This window comes from Mesoplodon densirostris, chromosome 1, assembly GCF_025265405.1.
Source record: "Mesoplodon densirostris isolate mMesDen1 chromosome 1, mMesDen1 primary haplotype, whole genome shotgun sequence".
Classification (NCBI taxonomy): Eukaryota; Metazoa; Chordata; class Mammalia; order Artiodactyla; family Ziphiidae; genus Mesoplodon; species Mesoplodon densirostris.
This window is the reverse complement of record NC_082661.1, coordinates 209,642,953-209,661,756: the sequence shown is the minus strand read 5'-3', so window position 1 is coordinate 209,661,756 and position 18,804 is coordinate 209,642,953. Positions and strand designations below refer to the sequence as shown.

Below are 18,804 nucleotides of genomic sequence, written 5' to 3'. Positions count from 1 at the left end.
GTGTATGATCCTCTTAATGTGCTGTTGGATTCTGTTTGCTAGTAGTTTGTTGAGGATTTTTGCATCTATGTTCATCAGTGATATTGGCCTGTAGTTTTCTTTCTTTGTGACATCCTTGTCTGGTTTTGGTATCAAGGTGATGGTGGCCTCGTAGAATGAGTTTGGGAGTGTTCCTCCCTCTGCTATATTTTGGAAGAGTTTGAGAAGGATAGGTGTTAGCTCTTCTCTAAATGCTTGATAGAATTCGCCTGTGAAGCCATCTGGTCCTGGGCTTTTGTTTGTTGGAAGATTTTTAATCACAGTTTCAATTTCAGTGCTTGTGATTGGTCTATTCATATTTTCTATTTCTTCCTGAGTCAGTCTTGGCAGGTTGTGCATTTCTAAGAATTTGTCCATTTCTTCCAGGTTGTCCATTTTATTGGCATAGAGTTGCTTATAGTAATCTCTCATGATCTTTTGTATTTCTGCAGTGTCAGTTGTTACTTCTCCTTTTTCATTTCTAATTCTATTGATTTGAGTCTTCTCCCTTTTTTTCTTAATGAGTCTGGCTAATGGTTTATCAATTTTGTTTATCTTCTCAAAGAACCAGCTTTTAGTTTTATTGATCTTTGCTATCGTTTCCTTCATTTCTTTTTCATTTATTTCTGATCTGATTTTTATGATTTCTTTCCTTCTGCTAACTTTGGGATGTTTTTGTTCTTCTTTCTCTAATTGCTTTAGGTGCAAGGTTAGGTTGTTTATTCGAGATATTTCCTGTTTCTTAAGGTGTGATTGTATTGCCATAAACTTCCCTCTTAGAACTGCTTTTGCTGCATCCCATAGGTTTTGGGTCGTCGTGTCTCCATTGTCATTTGTTTCTAGGTATTTTTTAATTTCCTCTTTGATTTCTTCAGTGATCACTTCGTTATTAAGTAGTGTATTGTTTAGCCTCCATGTGTTTGTATGTTTTACAGCTTTTTTCCTGTAATTGATATCTAGTCTCATAGCATTGTGGTCGGAAAAGATACTTGATACAATTTCAATTTTCTTAAATTTACCAAGGCTTGATTTGTGACCCAAGATATGATCTATCCTGGAGAATGTTCCATGAGCACTTGAGAAAAATGTGTATTCTGTTGTTTTTGGATGGAATGTCCTATAAATATCAATTAAGTCCATCTTGTTTAATGTATCATTTAAAGCTTGTGTTTCCTTATTTATTTTCATTTTGGATGACCTGTCCATTGGTGAAAGTGGGGTGTTAAAGTCCCCTACTATGATTGTGTTACTGTCGATTTCTCCTTTTATGGCTGTTAATATTTCCCTTATGTATTGAGGTGCTCCTATGTTTGGTGCATAAATATTTACAATTGTTATATCTTCTTCTTGGATTGATCCCTTGATCATTATGTAGTGTCCTTCTTTGTCTCTTCTAGTAGTCTTTATTTTAAAGTCTATTTTGTCTGATATGAGAATTGCTACTCCAGCTTTCTTTTGGTTTCCATTTGCATGGAATATCTTTTTCCATCCCCTTACTTTCAGTCTGTATGTATCTCTAGGTCTGAAGTGGGTCTCTTGTAGACAGCATATATATGGGTCTTGTTTTTGTATCCATTCAGCCAGTCTGTGTCTTTTGGTGGGAGCATTTAGTCCATTTACATTTAAGGTAATTATTGATATGTATGTTCCTATTCCCATTTTCTTAATTGTTTTGGGTTCGTTATTGTAGTTCTTTTCCTTCTGTTGTGTTTCTTGCCTAGAGAAGTTCCTTTAGCATTTGTTGTAAAGCTGGTTTGGTGGTGCTGAACTCTCTCAGCTTTTGCTTGTCTGTAAAGGTTTTAATTTCTCCATCAAATCTGAATGAGATCCTTGCTGGGTAGAGTAATCTTGGTTGCAGGTTTTTCTCCTTCATCACTTTAAGTATGTCCTGCCACTCCCTTCTGGCTTGTAGAGTTTCTGCTGAGAGATCAGCTGTTATCCTGATGGGGATTCCCTTGTGTGTTATTTGTTGTTTTTGCCTTGCTGCTTTTAATATGATTTCTTTGTGTTTAATTTTTGACAGTTTGATTAATATGTGTCTTGGTGTATTTCTCCTTGGATTTATTCTGTATGGGACTCTCTGTGCCTCCTGGACTTGATTAACTATTTCCTTTCCCATATTAGGGAAGTTTTCAACTATAATCTCTTCAAATATTTTCTCAGTCCCTTTCTTTTTCTCTTCTTCTTCTGGAACCCCTATAATTCGAATGTTGGTGCGTTTAATGTTGTCCCAGAGGTCTCTGAGACTGTCCTCTGTTCTTTTCATTCTTTTTTCTTTATTTTGCTGTGCAGCAGTTATTTCCACTATTTTATCTTCCACCTCACTTATCCGTTCTTCTGCCTCAGTTATTCTGCTATTGATCCCATCTAGAGTATTTTTTATTTCATTTATTGTGTTTTTAATCGATGCTTGATTCGTCTTTAGTTCTTCTAGGTCCTTGTTAACTGTTTCTTGCATTTTGTCTATTCTATTTCCAAGATTTTGGATCATCTTTACCATCATTATTCTGAATTCTTTTTCAGATAGACTGCCTATTACCTCTTCATTTGTTAGGTCTGGTGGGTTTTTATCTTGCTCCTTCTCCTGCTGTGTGTTTTTCTGTCTTCTCATTTTGCTTATGTTACTGTGTTTGGGGTCTCTTCTTTGCAGGCTGCAGGTTCGTAGTTCCCGTTGTTTTTGGTGTCTGTCCCCAGTGGCTAAGGTTGGTTTAGTGGGTTGTGTAGGCTTCTTGGTGAAGGGGACTACTGCCTGTGTTCTGGTGGATGAGGCTGGATCTTGTCTTTCTGGTGGGCAGGTCCACGTCTGGTGGTGTGTTTTGGGGTGTTTGCGGACTTTTTATGATTTGAGGCAGCCTCTCTGCTGATGGGTGGTGTTGTGTTCCTGTCTTGCTAGTTGTTTGGCATAGGGTGTCCAGCACTGTAGCTTGCTGGTCGTTGAGTGAAGCTGGGTGCTGGTGTTGAGATGGAGATCTCTGGAAGATTTTCGCCGTTTGATATTATGTGGAGCTGGGAGGTCTCTTGTGGACCAGTGTCCTGAAGTTCGCTCTCCCACCTCAGAGGCACAGCACTGACTCCTGGCTCCTCAATTTGGGATGATTTGTTGTCTATTCATGTATTCCACAGATGCAGGGTACATAAAGTTGATTGTGGAGCTTTAATCCGCTGCTTCTGAGGCTGCTGGGAGAGGTTTCCCTTTCTCTTCTTTGTTCTCACAGCTCCTGGGTCTCAGCTTTGGATTTGGCCCCGCCTCTGCGTGTAGGTCGCCGGAGGGCGTCTGTTCTTCGCTCAGACAGGACAGGGTTAAAGGAGCAGCCTCTTCGGGGAATCTGGCTCACTCAGGCCGGGCGGGAGGGAGGGGCACGGAGTGCGGGGCGTGCCTGCAGCGGCAGAGGTCGGCGTGATGTTGCACCAGCCCGGGGCGCGCCGTGCGTTCTCCCAGGGAAGCCGCCCCTGGATCCCGGGACCCCGGCAGTGGCAGGCTGCACAGGCTCCCGGAAGGGCGGCGTGGACAGTGTCCTGCGTTCGCACACAGGCTTCTTGGCGGCGGCAGCAGCAGCCCCAGCGTCCCACGCCCGTCTCTGGGCTCCGCGCTTTCAGCCGCGACTCGCGCCCGTCTCCGGAGCTCCTTTACGCGGCGCTCTTAATCCCCTCTCCTCGCGCACCAGGAAACCAAGAGGGAAGAAAAAGTCTCCTGCCTCTTCGGCAGCTCCAGAGTTTTCCCGGACTCCCTCCCGGCTAGCTGTGGCACATTAGCCCCCTTCAGGCTGAGTTCTCGCCGCCAGTCCCAGTCCTCTCCCTGCGCTCTGACCGAAGCCCGAGCCTCAGCTCCAGCGCCGCCCACCCTGGCGGGGGAGCAGACAAGCCTCTCGGGCTGGTGAGTGCCGCTCGGCACCGCTCCTCTCTGCGGGAATCTCTCTGCTTTGCCCTACCCAGGTATGTGGGGAGTTTCTTGCCTTTTGGGAGGTCTGGGGTCTTCTGCCAGCATTCAGTAGTTGTTCTGTAGGAGTTGTTGCACGTGTAGCTGTATTTCTGGTGTATCTGTGGGGAGGAAGGTGATCTCCGCGTCTTACTCTTCCGCCATCTTACCCGGAAGTTGATGGTGTTGAGTTTTTTAAACGCTTCTACATTTTTTTTGAAAGTTTGGGCTTTGACAAGAGCTCATTAGGAAAAAACCTTTAATTCTTTTCCTTCTTATTTATAGTTGAACAAAAGCGCACACCTCCACACACCATATATGTATACGATAATGGAATTTGTTTCTTGTGAACTTGCATTTAGCCTGTGAAAATTACCTTTAATGACTTTGAAAGATATTGTGCTTTTTGCACATTTTAAGTTTCTGATGGGGGACAGGGATGAGGGGCAGTGATGGGAGGATGGTGAAAGAAAAATTATATATATACATATACATATATAGAGAGATATAGATATAGATATAGATATAGATATAAAATTCAGGGCATAAGACCTGCAAAATTCTGGGATTAAAAGTCATGTGAATAATCGTTTCCATTTCCAAACCTCTCTTAATAAATAATGGTAAAATGCCACAGTAGATATTTCAGGCCATTTAATAAAACTCTCTTTCTCTGTCTCTCTGTCTCCCTTCTCTCATACACACACACACACACAGCACACCCCAAAACAAACTCATTCTCACATACAGAATAGAAACTAAACCAAATCAAAGAAAGATGATTGGGTGGGGAAAGGAAATGGGGACTCTTATGAAGAGCTCTCTCTGTTTACCTTCATTCCTCTCATCCGGGTCAGTGTAGATGGAAGCCAGAGTAAAGAGGGAAAAGATAACAAAAGCCAATAAAATAAATGACATTTCCAGGTTGGTAAATGGAAGCTCCATGAAAGACCACAAACTTCTTCGCCTGCAATAGAAAGCAGACACTGGCTTAGTATACCCTGGTCCAGAGAGAACTTGTTGAGTAATTATTTATTGTAGAATGAGATTTACTAAGACTTTTTAAGATACTTCTGTGCACCTGGAACAACACACCTGGCACTAGCAGAAATGGAGGGTGCTCTCGTTTTTTGAAATTTGGCATCAGTCTTGGTGTAATTGAACTTAGACTTTGCTGTGTAGACTGGAGGAGAACATGGGAGTCTGAAGGGCAGAGTCAATTTATGTTTTATGAGCTTTTTGGACAAAACCCTGGGAGTAAAGTTAGAGTATATTTCATATCATGAAGGAAAAAATAATGTTGGTTTCTATCTCACTGACCACACCCAGGTTCAGAGTAATGTTCTTGTGCCTGAAGTTATCCAGCGTTTGCCAACCAGGTGATAAATCTACAATGGAAGCAATTTTTAGTGAAGAAACCATAGTCTTCAGAGTAGCTGGATCAAACTCAACCCAAATAAAGATAAATGTGTTAACAATTCAACCATGAGAACTTCCAATCTCAGACTCGAAAAAGGAGAGCTCATGTGTCTAGAAAGGAAAGCATAGTTCCATTGGGGGGAAAGGATAACATCTAGTTGGAAATAACCTCTGTCTTTCTGTCTTTCAATGTTTACTACATAAATGGAAAATATTTAAAACACTGCAGACATATGTGGGAATGTGATAATTTTCAGAAGACCCAAAGAAAGAGATTTCACATCTTTCCACTGCAACTCATTCCAAATTCTTTATTTACTGTCTATTTTAGGGAAATAACTTATTGGGGTCTTTCACCTAAGGGTTCAGTCTCCTTTAAATATATTTTTTAAATGACTTCATCATACCCTGTAGTTGAGAGACAAGATTTGAGGTGGGAGTTAGGCTTGCTCTCTTTCCTAGTTGCAGTCTTCCAGTGTTGCTATAGCAGAACAGAGGTGGGTGAGGGGATAATAAGTTCTTTAAAATCTGCTGGTTTTGAACAGATTTCTGATTCTTTTTTTTTCTTTTGGACATACTTCTTACAATTGACAATAGTTTGGGGGATATTGATCAGAAGTCTGTAGCTTTTCGTAGGTTTGTAGGACAGAAAATTAGACATGGAATTTATGTGTCATAGGTATGCACATGTTAAGATATGAAGAATACTACCGGGGCTTCCCTGGTGGCGCAGTGGTTGAGAATCCGCCTGCCAATGCAGGGGACACGGGTTCGAGCCCTGGTCTGGGAAGATCCCACATGCCGTGGAGCAACTAGGCCCGTGGGCCACAACTACTGAGCCTGCGCGTCTGGAGCTTGTGTTCCACAACAAGAGAGGCCGCGACAGTGAGAGGCCCGCGCACCGTGATGAAGAGAGGCCCCCGCTCGCCGCAACTAGAGGAAGCCACGCACAGAAACGAAGACCCAACACAGCCCAAAATAAATAAATTAAATTAAAAAAAAAATAAAAGAATACTACCAAGGGGGTTAAGATGTATCTTGGAAATTTTTCACATCAGTGCACATTGGTCGAGCTTATTCTGGTTACTGGAAGCTGAGCATTCTAGAGTATGGCTCTACTGTCATTTAACCACTCATATTGATGGGAATTTGGGTTCCTTCTAATTTTTTGTCATTGCCAACAACGCAGCAGAAAATATTTTTTGTAAATATAAATTTTCACACAGGTACACATATCTCTAGGAAAGATTTATAGAAGTAGAACTGCTGGATGTATAAACTTTTGAAATGTTCCTTCACAAATTTCCCTGAAATTTACAACCTTATCAGTACTATATGTAAAGAACTGGTTCCCAAATCCTTCCTCAACACTCCCTCTTTCGGTTTTCCCCCCCAATTTGAAGTTAAAAATACGATCTCATGTTTAAATTGGCTTTTCCCTGATTTCTAGTGAGGTTGAACATTTTTTTATGTGTTGATTTATTATTTATACAGTTTGCTCTGTGAATAACTTGTCTTTATCTTTTGCCCAGTTTTAAACTGGGCATTTGTAATTTTCTCACTGATTTGTAGACACTCATTATAAACTTTGGATAAAAAATTCCTTTCAGGGCTTCCCTGGTGGCGCAGTGGTTGAGAGTCCGCCTGCCGATGCAGGGGACGCGGGTTCGTCCCTAGGTGAAGTAGGTGAAGCTTCCTTGCCCAGTCAAGATTTCTGTTGGGCTACATGTTTTTCTACAGTGACTGATTTCTGTTCTTATTTGGACTCATATTTGCAAAGAAGCACTATATGTTATGTTTCAACTTTAAATTTTAAAATACATCATATGGTCCAGAACAAAAGCAATGTTCTTAAGTACCTCTGAATGTTCAAATGTAGATGATCTATGTAAATTCAGTTAGGGATCAAAAGAGCCAGACTTCTTCCAGTGAATACTGAACTGACAGTCTTTGAAAATCTTTCTCTGGAGACTTCTTACAGTAACAGGGAAAAATGTGGGTTCTTGGTCAGTTTCTCAATAAATACAATTTCCTGAAATATCTCAGGGCTTTGTCATACCTTATACCCTTTTCAACAAAGAAAGTTGTCTTAACTATTCCCTTATAAAAAGGCATAGAGTAAGAGAATTGAGAATGTTAATTACAAATGAGATAGTGGATTTACAAACTATTAAGAGCTGCAGAACTCTTGCAATACTAAAATATTCTGAGTTTTTTTTTATTTTTTATTTTTTTGCGGTACGCGGGCCTCTCACTGCTGTGGCCTCTCCCGTTGTGGAGCACGGGCTCCGGACGCGTAGGCTCAGCAGCCATGGCTCACGGGCCCAGCCACTCCGCGGCATGTAGGATCTTCCCGGACCGGGGCACGAACCCGCGTCCCCTGCATCGGCAGGTGGACTCTCAAACACTGCGCCACCAGGGAAGCCCAATATTCTGATTTTCTATTAAATATTTTTTATTCAGTTTTAAGATCACAGTTAAAGTACTTTAGCATGTTATACACATGACTTACATGTGCAATTTTTAGAAATTAAATTAAGTATAAGATTTTGAGGAAAGAAATTATATAAACGTGTATATTGACTTTTACTACACAAACATCTAAGAAACCAATAATTCTGTTGTACCATTAAGTGGAAATCATTTATTACATGGCACGTTTACACCAACTCTAAAGACAACCAAGCCAATTTCTGAAAGCAAGAAAAATGAGCAATTCGGTCATGCTGAAAACTGTCAACAGACTTAAGACCTGGTGGCCAAATGAAGCTGTGGTTAATTTATAATAGGTAAGTAAGCAATTCAAACCTATGGGAAAAGTTCATAATCTGGTAATGTGGACTCTCAGGTGGTTTTTATTCCTTTTCGACAGATTCCTGAGAGCAAGCCATGAATGCTAAGGAAATGAGAAACATGTTGCCGAGCATGTGCTGAGCTCCAGATCACAAACCTCCCCCACCCCAGTTCTGCCGCTACGAGCTGACGCACTAAAGGGAGGTGTCAGTGGACGTGAGCACTCCCCTGAGGCCGCCAGGGGATGTGATGGTTAGTCCACGAAACGCGTGCCTCTGTGATTTAGGTTAGAGCTTGTGAGGTAAGACGTGTGGTGCGGTGCAGTGGGAGGGTGTGGAGGCATGGAATTAGGTCCTTGCTCCTCGGTAACCAGTTCGGGCCCAAGTTATTAGAAAATCTCTGGAAAGAGTAGTAATGTTCACAGTAACTAATTCTGTGCATAAAGATCAACTTAAGGAATTGACAGACCATTAGCCAGACTCATCAAGAAAAAAAGGGAGAAGACTCAAATCAATAGAATTAGAAATGAAAAAGGAGAAGTAACAACTCACGCTGCAGAAATACAAAAGATCATGAGAGATTACTACAAGCAACTCTATGCCAATAAAATGGACAACCTGGAAGAAATGGACAAATTCTTAGAAATGCACAACCTGCCAAGACTGAATCAGGAAGAAATAGAAAATATGAATAGACCAATCACAAGCCCTGAAATTGAAACTGTGATTAAAAATCTTCCAACAAACAAAAGCCCAGGACCAGATGGCTTCACAGGCGAATTCGATCAAACATTTAGAGAAGAGCTAACACCCATCCTTCTCAAACTCTTCCAAACAATTTCAGAGGAAGGAACACTCCCAAACTCATTCTACGAGGTCACCATCACCTTGATACCAAAACCAGGCAAGGATGTCCCAAAGAAAGAAAACTACAGGCCTATATCACTGATGAACATAGATGCAAAAAGCCTCAACATAAGACTAGCTAACAGAATCCAACAGCACATTAAAAGGATCATACACCATGATCAAGTGGGGTTTATTCCAGGAATGCAAGGATTACTCAATATACGCAAATCAATCAATGTGATACACCATATTAACAAATTGAAGGAGAAAAACCATAGGATCCTCTCAATAGATGCAGAGAAAGCTTTTGACAAAATTCAACACCCATTTATGATAAAAACACTGCAGAAAGTAGGCATAGAGGGAACTTTCCTCAACCTAATCAAGGCCATATATGACAAACCCACAGCCAACATTGTCCTCAATGGTGGAAAACTGAAACCATTTCCACAAAGATCAAGAACAAGACAAGGTTGCCCACTCTCACCACTCTTATTCAACCTAGTTTTGGAAGTTTTAGCCACAGCAATCAGAGAAGAAAAGGAAATAAAAGGAATCCAAATCGGAAAAGAAGAAGTAAAGCTGTCACTGTTTGCAGATGACATGATACTATACATAGAGAATCCTAAAGATGCTACCAGAAAACTACTAGAGCTAATCAATGAATTTGGTAAAGTAGCAGGATACAAAATTAATGCACAGGAATCTCTGGCATTCCTGTACACTAATGATGAAACATCTGAAAAGGAAATCAAGAAAACACTCCCATTTACCATTGCAACAAAAAGAATAAAATATCTAGGAATAAACCTACCTAAGGAGACAAAAGACCTGTATGCAGAAAATTATAAGACACTGATGAAAGAGATTAAAGATGATACAAATAGATGGAGAGATATACCATGCTTCTGGATTGGAAGAATCAATATTGTGAAAATGACTCTACTACCCAAAGCAATCTACAGATTCAATGCAATCCCTATCAAACTACCAGTGGCATTTTTCACAGAACTAGAACAAAAAATTTCAAAATTTGTTTGGAAAAAAAAAAGACCCCGAATAGCCAAAGCAATCTTGAGAACGAAAAACGGAGCTGGAGGAATCAGGCTCCCTGACTTCAGACTATACTACAAAGCTACAGTAATCAAAACAGTGTGGTACTCTTATTCAACATAGTTTTGGAAGTTTTAGCCACAGCAATCAGAGAAGAAAAGGAAATAAAAGGAATCCAAATGGAAAAGAAGAAGTAAAGCTGTCACTGTTTGCAGATGACATGATACTATACATAGAGAATCCTAAAGATGCTACCAGAAAACTACTAGAGCTAATCAATGAATTTGGTAAAGTTGCAGGATACAAAATTAATGCACAGAAATCTCTGGCATTTCTATATACTAATGATGAAAAATCTGAAAGTGAAATCAAGGAAACACTCCCATTTACCACTGCAACAAAAAGAATAAAATATCTAGGAATAAACCTACCTAAGGAGACAAAAGACCTGTATGCAGAAAATTATAAGACACTGATGAAAGAGATTAAAGATGATACAAATAGATGGAGAGATATACCATGCTTCTGGATTGGAAGAATCAATATTGTGAAAATGACTCTACTACCCAAAGCAATCTACAGATTCAATGCAATCCCTATCAAACTACCAGTGGCATTTTTCACAGAACTAGAACAAAAAATTTCAAAATTTGTTTGGAAAAAAAAAAGACCCCGAATAGCCAAAGCAATCTTGAGAACGAAAAACGGAGCTGGAGGAATCAGGCTCCCTGACTTCAGACTATACTACAAAGCTACAGTAATCAAGACAGTGTGGTACTGGCACAGAAACAGAAAGATAGACCAATGGAACGGGATAGAAAGCCCAGAGATCAACCCATGCACATATGGTCAACTTATCTTTGATAAAGGAGGCAGGAATGTACAGTGGAGAAAGGACAGCCTCTTCAATAAGTGGTGCTGGGAAAACTGGACAGGGACATGTAAAAGTATGAGATTAGATCATTCCCTAACACCATACACAAAAATAAGCTCAAAATGGATTAAAGGCCTCAATGTAAGGCCAGAAACTATCAAACTCTTAGAGGAAAACATAGGCAGAACACTCTATGACATAAATCACAGCAAGATCCTTTTGGACCCACCTCCTAGAGAAATGGAAATAAAAACAAAGATAAACAAATGGGACCTCATGAAACTTCAAAGCTTTTGCACAGCAAAGGAAACCATAAACAAGACCAAAAGACAACCCTCAGCATGGGAGAAAATATTTGCAAATGAAGCAACTGACAAAGGATTAATCTCCAAAATTTATAAGCAGCTCATGCAGCTCAATAGCAAAAAAACAAACAACCCAATCCAAAAATGGGCAGAAGACTTAAATAGGCATTTCTCCAAAGAAGATATACAGACTGCCAACAAACACATGAAAGGATGCTCAACATCATTAATCATTAGAGAAATGCAAATCAAAACTACAATGAGATATCATCTCACACCAGTCAGAATCGCCATCATCAAGAAATCTAGAAACAATAAATGCTGGAGAGGGTGTGGAGAAAGGGAACACTCTTGCACCGCTGGTGGGAATGTGAATTGGTACAGCCACTATGGAGAACAGTATGGAGGTTCCTTAAAAAACTAAAAATAGAACTACCATATGACCCAGCAATCCCACTACGAGGATTATACCCTGAGAAAACCATAATTCAAAAAGAGACATGTACCAAAATGTTCATTGCAGCTCTATTCACAAAAGCCCGGAGATAGAAACAACCTAAGTGTCCATCATCCGATGAATGGATAAAGAAGATGTGGCACATGTATACAATGGAATATTACTCAGCCATAAAAAGAAACAAAACTGAGCTATTTGTAATGAGGTGGATAGACCTAGAGTCTGTCATACAGAGTGAAGTAAGTCAGAAAGAGAAAGACAAATACCGTATGCTAACACATATATATGGAATTTTTTTAAAAAATGTCATGAAGAACCTAGGGGTAAAACGGGCATAAAGACACAGACCTAACTTGAGAATGGACTTGAGGATATGGGGAGGGGGAAGGGTAAGCTGTGACAAAGCGAAAGAGAGGCATGGACATATATACACTACCAAACGTAAGGTAGATAGATGGTGGGAAGCAGCCGCAGAACACAGGGAGATCAGCTCGGTGCTTTGTGACCGCCTGGAGGGGTGGGATGGGGAGGGTGGGAGGGAGGGAGATGCATGAGGGAAGGGATGTGGGAACAGATGTATATGTATGACTGATTCACTTTGGTATTAAGCAGAAACTAATAAATAAATAAATAAATAAATAAATAAATAAATAAATAAATAAGATCAACTTCAGGGCAGGATCAATTTTGACCACTGACTGCAACAAGGAAACAGTGGCCACCGAACTTCTAAGTACAAGGTTTCCTCTTTTCTGTTATTATTATAAATCATACCACCACAAATAAAATTTGGCCAGGAGAGGAAACTTTTTGTATGTGTGAAGAAAATGTATATTGATATTTTTAAGGAAAGCGTAGCACAAACAGATGGACGTGTATGAGGGGAATCAAATGCACTTGTCTTGTTGTTCACTCTTTTGCTGCTTCTGTTTCTAAAATGTAAGATAATGTCCCCAGTGAAAAGGACAAGGTCATTTAATATGGGGTATAATAAACTTCACTATCACTTCCAAACTATATAAAAGCAAAGCAGTCCATCAGACTCTGAATACATCACCAGACATATCTGGTAAGATGAACTGAACCACTGTTTCTTTTTTTATTGTAAGTATGAGGTTAGTCAATCTAAATAAGATAACTGTAAAATAAAAAATCCCCAAACTCAAAGAAACACAAAATCCAAATCTAATTCTTTGGGAATGCTTGTCTAAATAAAAGCAACCCCTAATTAACAATTAGTACACTCTTTATAAGGTGCAAAACAAGATCCTATGTGGGGAAAGCTAAATTTTAATTCCCACCTAACAGTCACTCTGAATACTTTATAGGTCAAATGTAATAAGAGCATTTGCTTCTACTGCCCATTTTCAGCAATACATTGTTCTCTCTGGAGAAGGTGGTTTGGGAAGTCAAAACACTGCAGTGGAAAACAGTGGCCCTGACGGTAGAAGCAAAAAAAGACAAACCTTTGAAACAGGACTTACTGGAATTAACCGTTAAAGCCGAGGTAGCCCATTAGGACTGGCCTTATCTGAGGGCTCTGTGGAGCAGTGCAATCAAAGGTGAACCTTCTCACAGCATCATGTACACCCCGACTTCCCCTTTACAAATGATGACTCCAGGCCTTGCACGACTTCCTTCCTTTTCCCCCAAGAAGCGGCGATGCTTCCCCTTTGCTGTATGGATGCTGGCCTCCAGCCTCCAGCTGCTGGTCTCCAGAACACTTAGGATTCATACAGTAGTTTAACAGGCAGCATGGTCCCACTGCTTCACATTAATGCCAAATGCCAAACTTGGAACAGAGCTACTTGATATTCCCCATCCCTCCCCCGGAACTGTATAAACAAAACATGTCATTCAGTTTTCAGCTTACTCCTAGTGCTGTATCGATTTATAATCTGCTTGAGATTTTACATAGGTGCAAACATTTCCAGAGGATGAGCCAAGGACTACAGAGTGCAAACAAAATTTTCTATGACTCAGGCAGAGTAGCATCTGACTTGATAAGAGAGTGACAGGGATTACACAAGTTGGATTCTAAATAACCAGACCCGTTCAGATGCTTCATTTTGTTCACAGTGTTCGATCACTTTTTTTCTCGGCAGCAGTTTGAATGGCAGGAACTATAATAACAGTGATAACGTGGGAATGAGTTGAGCATGGCTTTGAGGGGGCACTGGTAGAAAGCTCATCTGACGGAATTAAATAAATAAATTTTCGGGGGGGAAAAGACTGTCAGAATTACAATGGTATGATATATCCTTTTAAAAAAGAGGGCTTTAAAGAATTCACCATTTTCATCTAAAATCTGGGACCTAACCTAGTTTGGGGATAAGAACCTGTGTCTTCAAAGTGGCTGTGGGACCTTTTGCCTTTTCCTGGCCTCATTACAGTTATCCAAACAAATAAACACTTAAGAAGGGCGTCTTACAGTATTTTCTCTCTTTCACTCAGCTTCTTGGAGCTGCAGCTTCAGTAACTATAGTATACTCTACACACTTCAAAATTACATAGGAAAATACACAGAATAACTAAATAAATAAAAGGCTAAAGAAAACTGGAACAGTACTGTGTCTCCATCTGAGACTAAATCATCCACTTCCAGCAACACAGAGAAGGGCTAGGACAATTTTGTTCCAAAGATTTATATACAGGTTTGAATCTAGAAATTAAGGTAAAAGCATAAATATTGAGAATTTCAACTAGATTCAGAATGGTTTCAGAAAGATATGATACAACAATTTAGAATAAAACAAAGGCAGAAGAGCATCATATTTTGGTTTGCTTGAAATATATATAAGGTGCAACAACTTTTTCTCTTGAGGATGCTTGTGGGACAAATGTTAGTGTAGATGGTGTTTGCTGGCAGATTAAGGTACACACCATAGCAATATGATTTTCTAAAATAAAAAAGAATGAGAGAAGTGAAATGAAAATGATAAATGGGGGAGGGTACTACATGTTGGTCTGCAGTATTTGTGCTCACAAATGTTGTTACCTGAAAATACCAACACCCCTCTCCAGTGGATTCAGGGCATGAGAAAAGCACTATTTTTGAAATCAAGACATTACTCAGAGAAATGACAAGGTGAGTGTCTAAAAGACTATAGAGCTTTGCAGGATTTCTGCTACTCTCAGTGCCTAACCGCTTAAAAATTAAGCATGTCTACAAAAAGGTGGGGTTTTTTTTTCTAAAGTACCTGAAAACAGTCGTATCCAGTAGGTTGCCCTCCACCCCGACCCCTGTCTAAGGGAAAAGCCACTGAGGTTTAGGAAAAGCAGATCAAGTAAGATATATTAATCACATAGAAAAAAGTCATCTTTTGTTTTGCTTCTTTTTAAGAAAGGTCCCATGAATATACAGCACTCTGTTAAGGAACTCTAGTGAAATGTAATCAGAGGACTGGAGGAGAGGGCACTGGCAAAAATAGACCTATTCTAACATGTTCTAGAGAATAACAAGTTAGTGCCATTGTCAAGGTGCATGTTCTGCACCAAACAACTTTTGTTGTTGATTTTATTTTTTTTTTTTTGGATTTTAGCTAATTATAATTTTTAAATCACTGCTAGCAAGTGGTCCAGAAACTCCAACAGCCACCAACACTGGGACCCAGCAATTTTCAAACATTCACTTTGTGTTTCGAAATTTAGAAAATATTAATACAACAGCATCGTAGTAAAAATATCATGCTAAAATCTGGGGTTGCTCACCTGATTTATTTCTGTGTGAATGGGGCTAAGCTTCTGCCTCTGATTAACCTTGCTTACTAATTCCTTCTTCCTCCATGCCCACAAGGAATATGCGTTTTTGAGGACACCGTTCCAATGCCCTGATGCCCTCTTTACCTGCTTTGAAAAAAAAAAAAGCCCAAATCTCTCTGTTCTTTTTCAATTCTGTTAGTATGTTGTACATATTTTCCAGCACCGAAACTGAAGTAACATCTACAACCGTGAAAAGCTAAACCTAGTCAGTACTAATAGAGTCATTTTTTGGTATGGCTATTAGGTCAAATTACGATGAGAAAAAAAATCATCATTACAATTCAGTCAAGTATAAATAAGATAGCTAGATAAAACCTTGTAAACTGTCACCATTTAGAGATCTAATTCAAAACTTTCAAACTTGAACTAACACTATCAAAATTCCGCCAGTTTGAAAACCAGTAAAAATTATTGCTGGAATCCAATACTTAAAAGTTGGTAGTTTGTGCTGTGATGCAAGAGTGGGGAAATACTTTGTGCTATGGAACAAATACCCTGTAAAATCTGTAGCCGAAGACTAATTTTGATTTATCACTTTGCATCTGTTGCTAAGAAACAAGATACTGTGAACGTCAGGTGATGGAGTCAATATGTTGAATGTTCTAAGCCAGTTAATCCAGTTGCACTGGCATATGTATGGTTGGTTTTATGTTCAAAAGCAACAAAACATGAAAAGGAAACAGGAAACTTGCAGGTGGATCTATAACTGCGAGTCCCACTCTGGTCAGGCACACCTCCCTCATCAATACGTCCGTAACCACAAAAACTCAAAATGGCTCTAAAAACCTGCAGTGCCAATTAGGCTGTGCATAGCAATTGCTACCCGTCCAGTCTGTCTGGGATGGATGTAAAAGGGCTGTAGCTCAAAGACCACACAAAGTGAGTGTGTCTTCAATGTGTTCTGAATAGTGAAGTAATCCTAAGGTCACTTCTGAATACTATTTTTCTTTTTTTGTCTGTATGAACGATCCATTGGTCACTCAGACCCTTGTGTAAAAATAAAAGAATCCTCAAGGCATGAAAACATCAGTAATCTGTAATCTGCTGGACTCTTCCCCTGTCTGGGAAAATATTCGCCACAATTGGACCCAAGCAAATTCTTCTTGGTCACTCAAGGCTAAGAAAAAAATTCTGCTTGTAAGAACTGTAATTTTTCTTCTTCTCTCTCTTTCTCTTTGTGCCAGCAAACTACCACTCTGGTGGCAAATATAAAAGTGCAGAATATATGGACCACAAGGCCGAGCATACACCGCTAACAGCGGTACATCTGCCTGCCCGTGCTGTTTGGGAGTCTCTGGAAGAGGCTTTTTAATATTATTCTACAATGTAAATGTGGGTATAGCCTATTATATAAACCATCTTAGAACATAAACCTCCATGTACAAAAAAGACTAAGAATATCTAATAATAACTAGTGCAGTGTGTCAATATTTGTTTTTTTGCTTTTTGTTTTTGTTTTGAAAGAATAACTAGGTAATATGTGAAACTAGTTTCACACTCTCTGGTTGGTAAAAGAGATGCTGGATGAGCTACAGTAAAGGCAGCCTTTTACCAAGTTACCACCTATTACCATCAAAAGCCTTCCATAGAAAGCAAAGCTCTAGGATCATCCCATTTCTGCTCATTATCAGACAGACAACATCACCCTCAAAGACTCTGGGTTCTGAAAGAACAAACTGGCCCAGGGTGCCAACTTCTGCTTCAAGTGAATCTGGGCCGTGTAGGGCAACAAGCACTTGTTTGCTGTCTCTATTTGCCACCACATGGACTCACTAGCATCTCTCAATAAAGACAAGGCTAGGGTAGTAGGTAAAGCACAATGTTTTACAATTAAAGGGCGCTTCACTGGTCAGCGCAAGAAATAAGTACAGGAGTCGGGGGCATTTCTTTTGGCTGTCCATCATGGGGGAGCGGAGTTGATCTCTGACTTCTATGCATGTTCCATGGCAGCCACTTCGGCCGGCACAGCGAGGCTGAAGAACGCAGACACGGCGGGCATCTCCGGGGTGCTGCTCCGCGTCTCCGTGGCCTCTCAGTTGTGTGAGCATTCGTCATTGCAGCCTGTCTCGGTCACCTTAACAAGACTCCTCTGCAGGTGTTCATTTGGTTTGTCATCCAAAGTACCTCCTGCTGGTGATACCCGGCCATCTGCTGTCCTGACAAGGTGTGTGATCTTGGTTTTCCTTGCTTTTCTCTTTTGACTGCCCACCAAGGGTTCTTGCGCCCTTGTTGGCTCTGGAGTGTTGGGAATGGATGGGGCATTTGTAACCTTATAAGCAGGCTCTGTGGTGTTTCTGTCTTCTGAAAATATGGCTTCTGTAGGGTGAATGGCAGCCAAGAAGAGTTGCTTGTTTGACCATTTATCCCCACTTCCTTTTTCCGGAACATTAGGCTTCTCCTTTTTGTGCTTGTATTTGCTGACAATTTTGTGGAATAAGTTCTTTTTCTGAGACTGGAAAGGACCTTTGCTGGTTTGGGTCGGTTCTGAGGACATATGTCCGGTCTTCTTCTTTTTTCTTGGGACAGGTACACATTTCTGGTCAAATGTAACAGGACTATACTGAGGGAGGCTGTTGAATTTCTTTTCAAATTCTTCATCCAACTTTGCTGAGCCAAGGAGAGAGTCTTCCTTTGGCTTTGTCTTCTTGAACTTCTTGCTTCCACTGGTCCCACTCTGGTGAAATGTCCAGCTTTCTTCATGCCAACACTCTTCATGATCAGAGGACTTTCCTTTTCCTGACCTTCGTTTCCCTCTGCCAACATTAGCTCGCAGAGAGGTGAGCATACCCTCAGACACCAGGGTTTTATAAAGAGCACCTTTGCAAGACCTCTCAGATTTCCGGGAGCCACAAGTCTCTATTTTTCTGTGACACTCACTGTCCTCAGGCTTGGCCTGTCCCGATGGACTGGGTGGTAATGCATCCTCCGTAGGGGTCAAAGGTTCTGCTTTTATACCCTCTGGGACCTCACCAGAAATGTTCTTGCTGGCAGAAATACTGATAAAATCTTGAGGTCTTGACTCTTGGGTGGTGTCTGAGGATTTCTCCTTTGACATTTTCTTCTCTCTTGATTTCACTTTCTTCTTTGGTGGCTTGGCATCCAAAATGCTTCCCTTGCCACTCGAGGATGTATGGACCTGCTTGCGAGGGGAATCTCCAAGCTTCTCGATGCCCCAGTCTCCCTTTGCAACAGCTTCAATGGTGTACATGACACTCTCGATATCAGATTCCGAGGACTTCCTCTTTTTGCAAGTCTTCTTGGGTGTGGATTTATCATTTCCCTGTCGATCCATTTTGGTTTTCTTCTTTTCCTTTTTTAGCTTTTCTGGTTTGCTTAACGCTGTGGGAATCTCGATGATC

General features: G+C 40.5%; 1 pseudogene; it reads right to left on the bottom strand.

Moving 5' to 3' along the window:
• Positions 1-13,210: 13,210 nt before the first annotated feature.
• LOC132488996 (uncharacterized) lies at positions 13,211-18,043 on the bottom strand (annotated as a pseudogene).
• Positions 18,044-18,804: the final 761 nt, after the last annotated feature.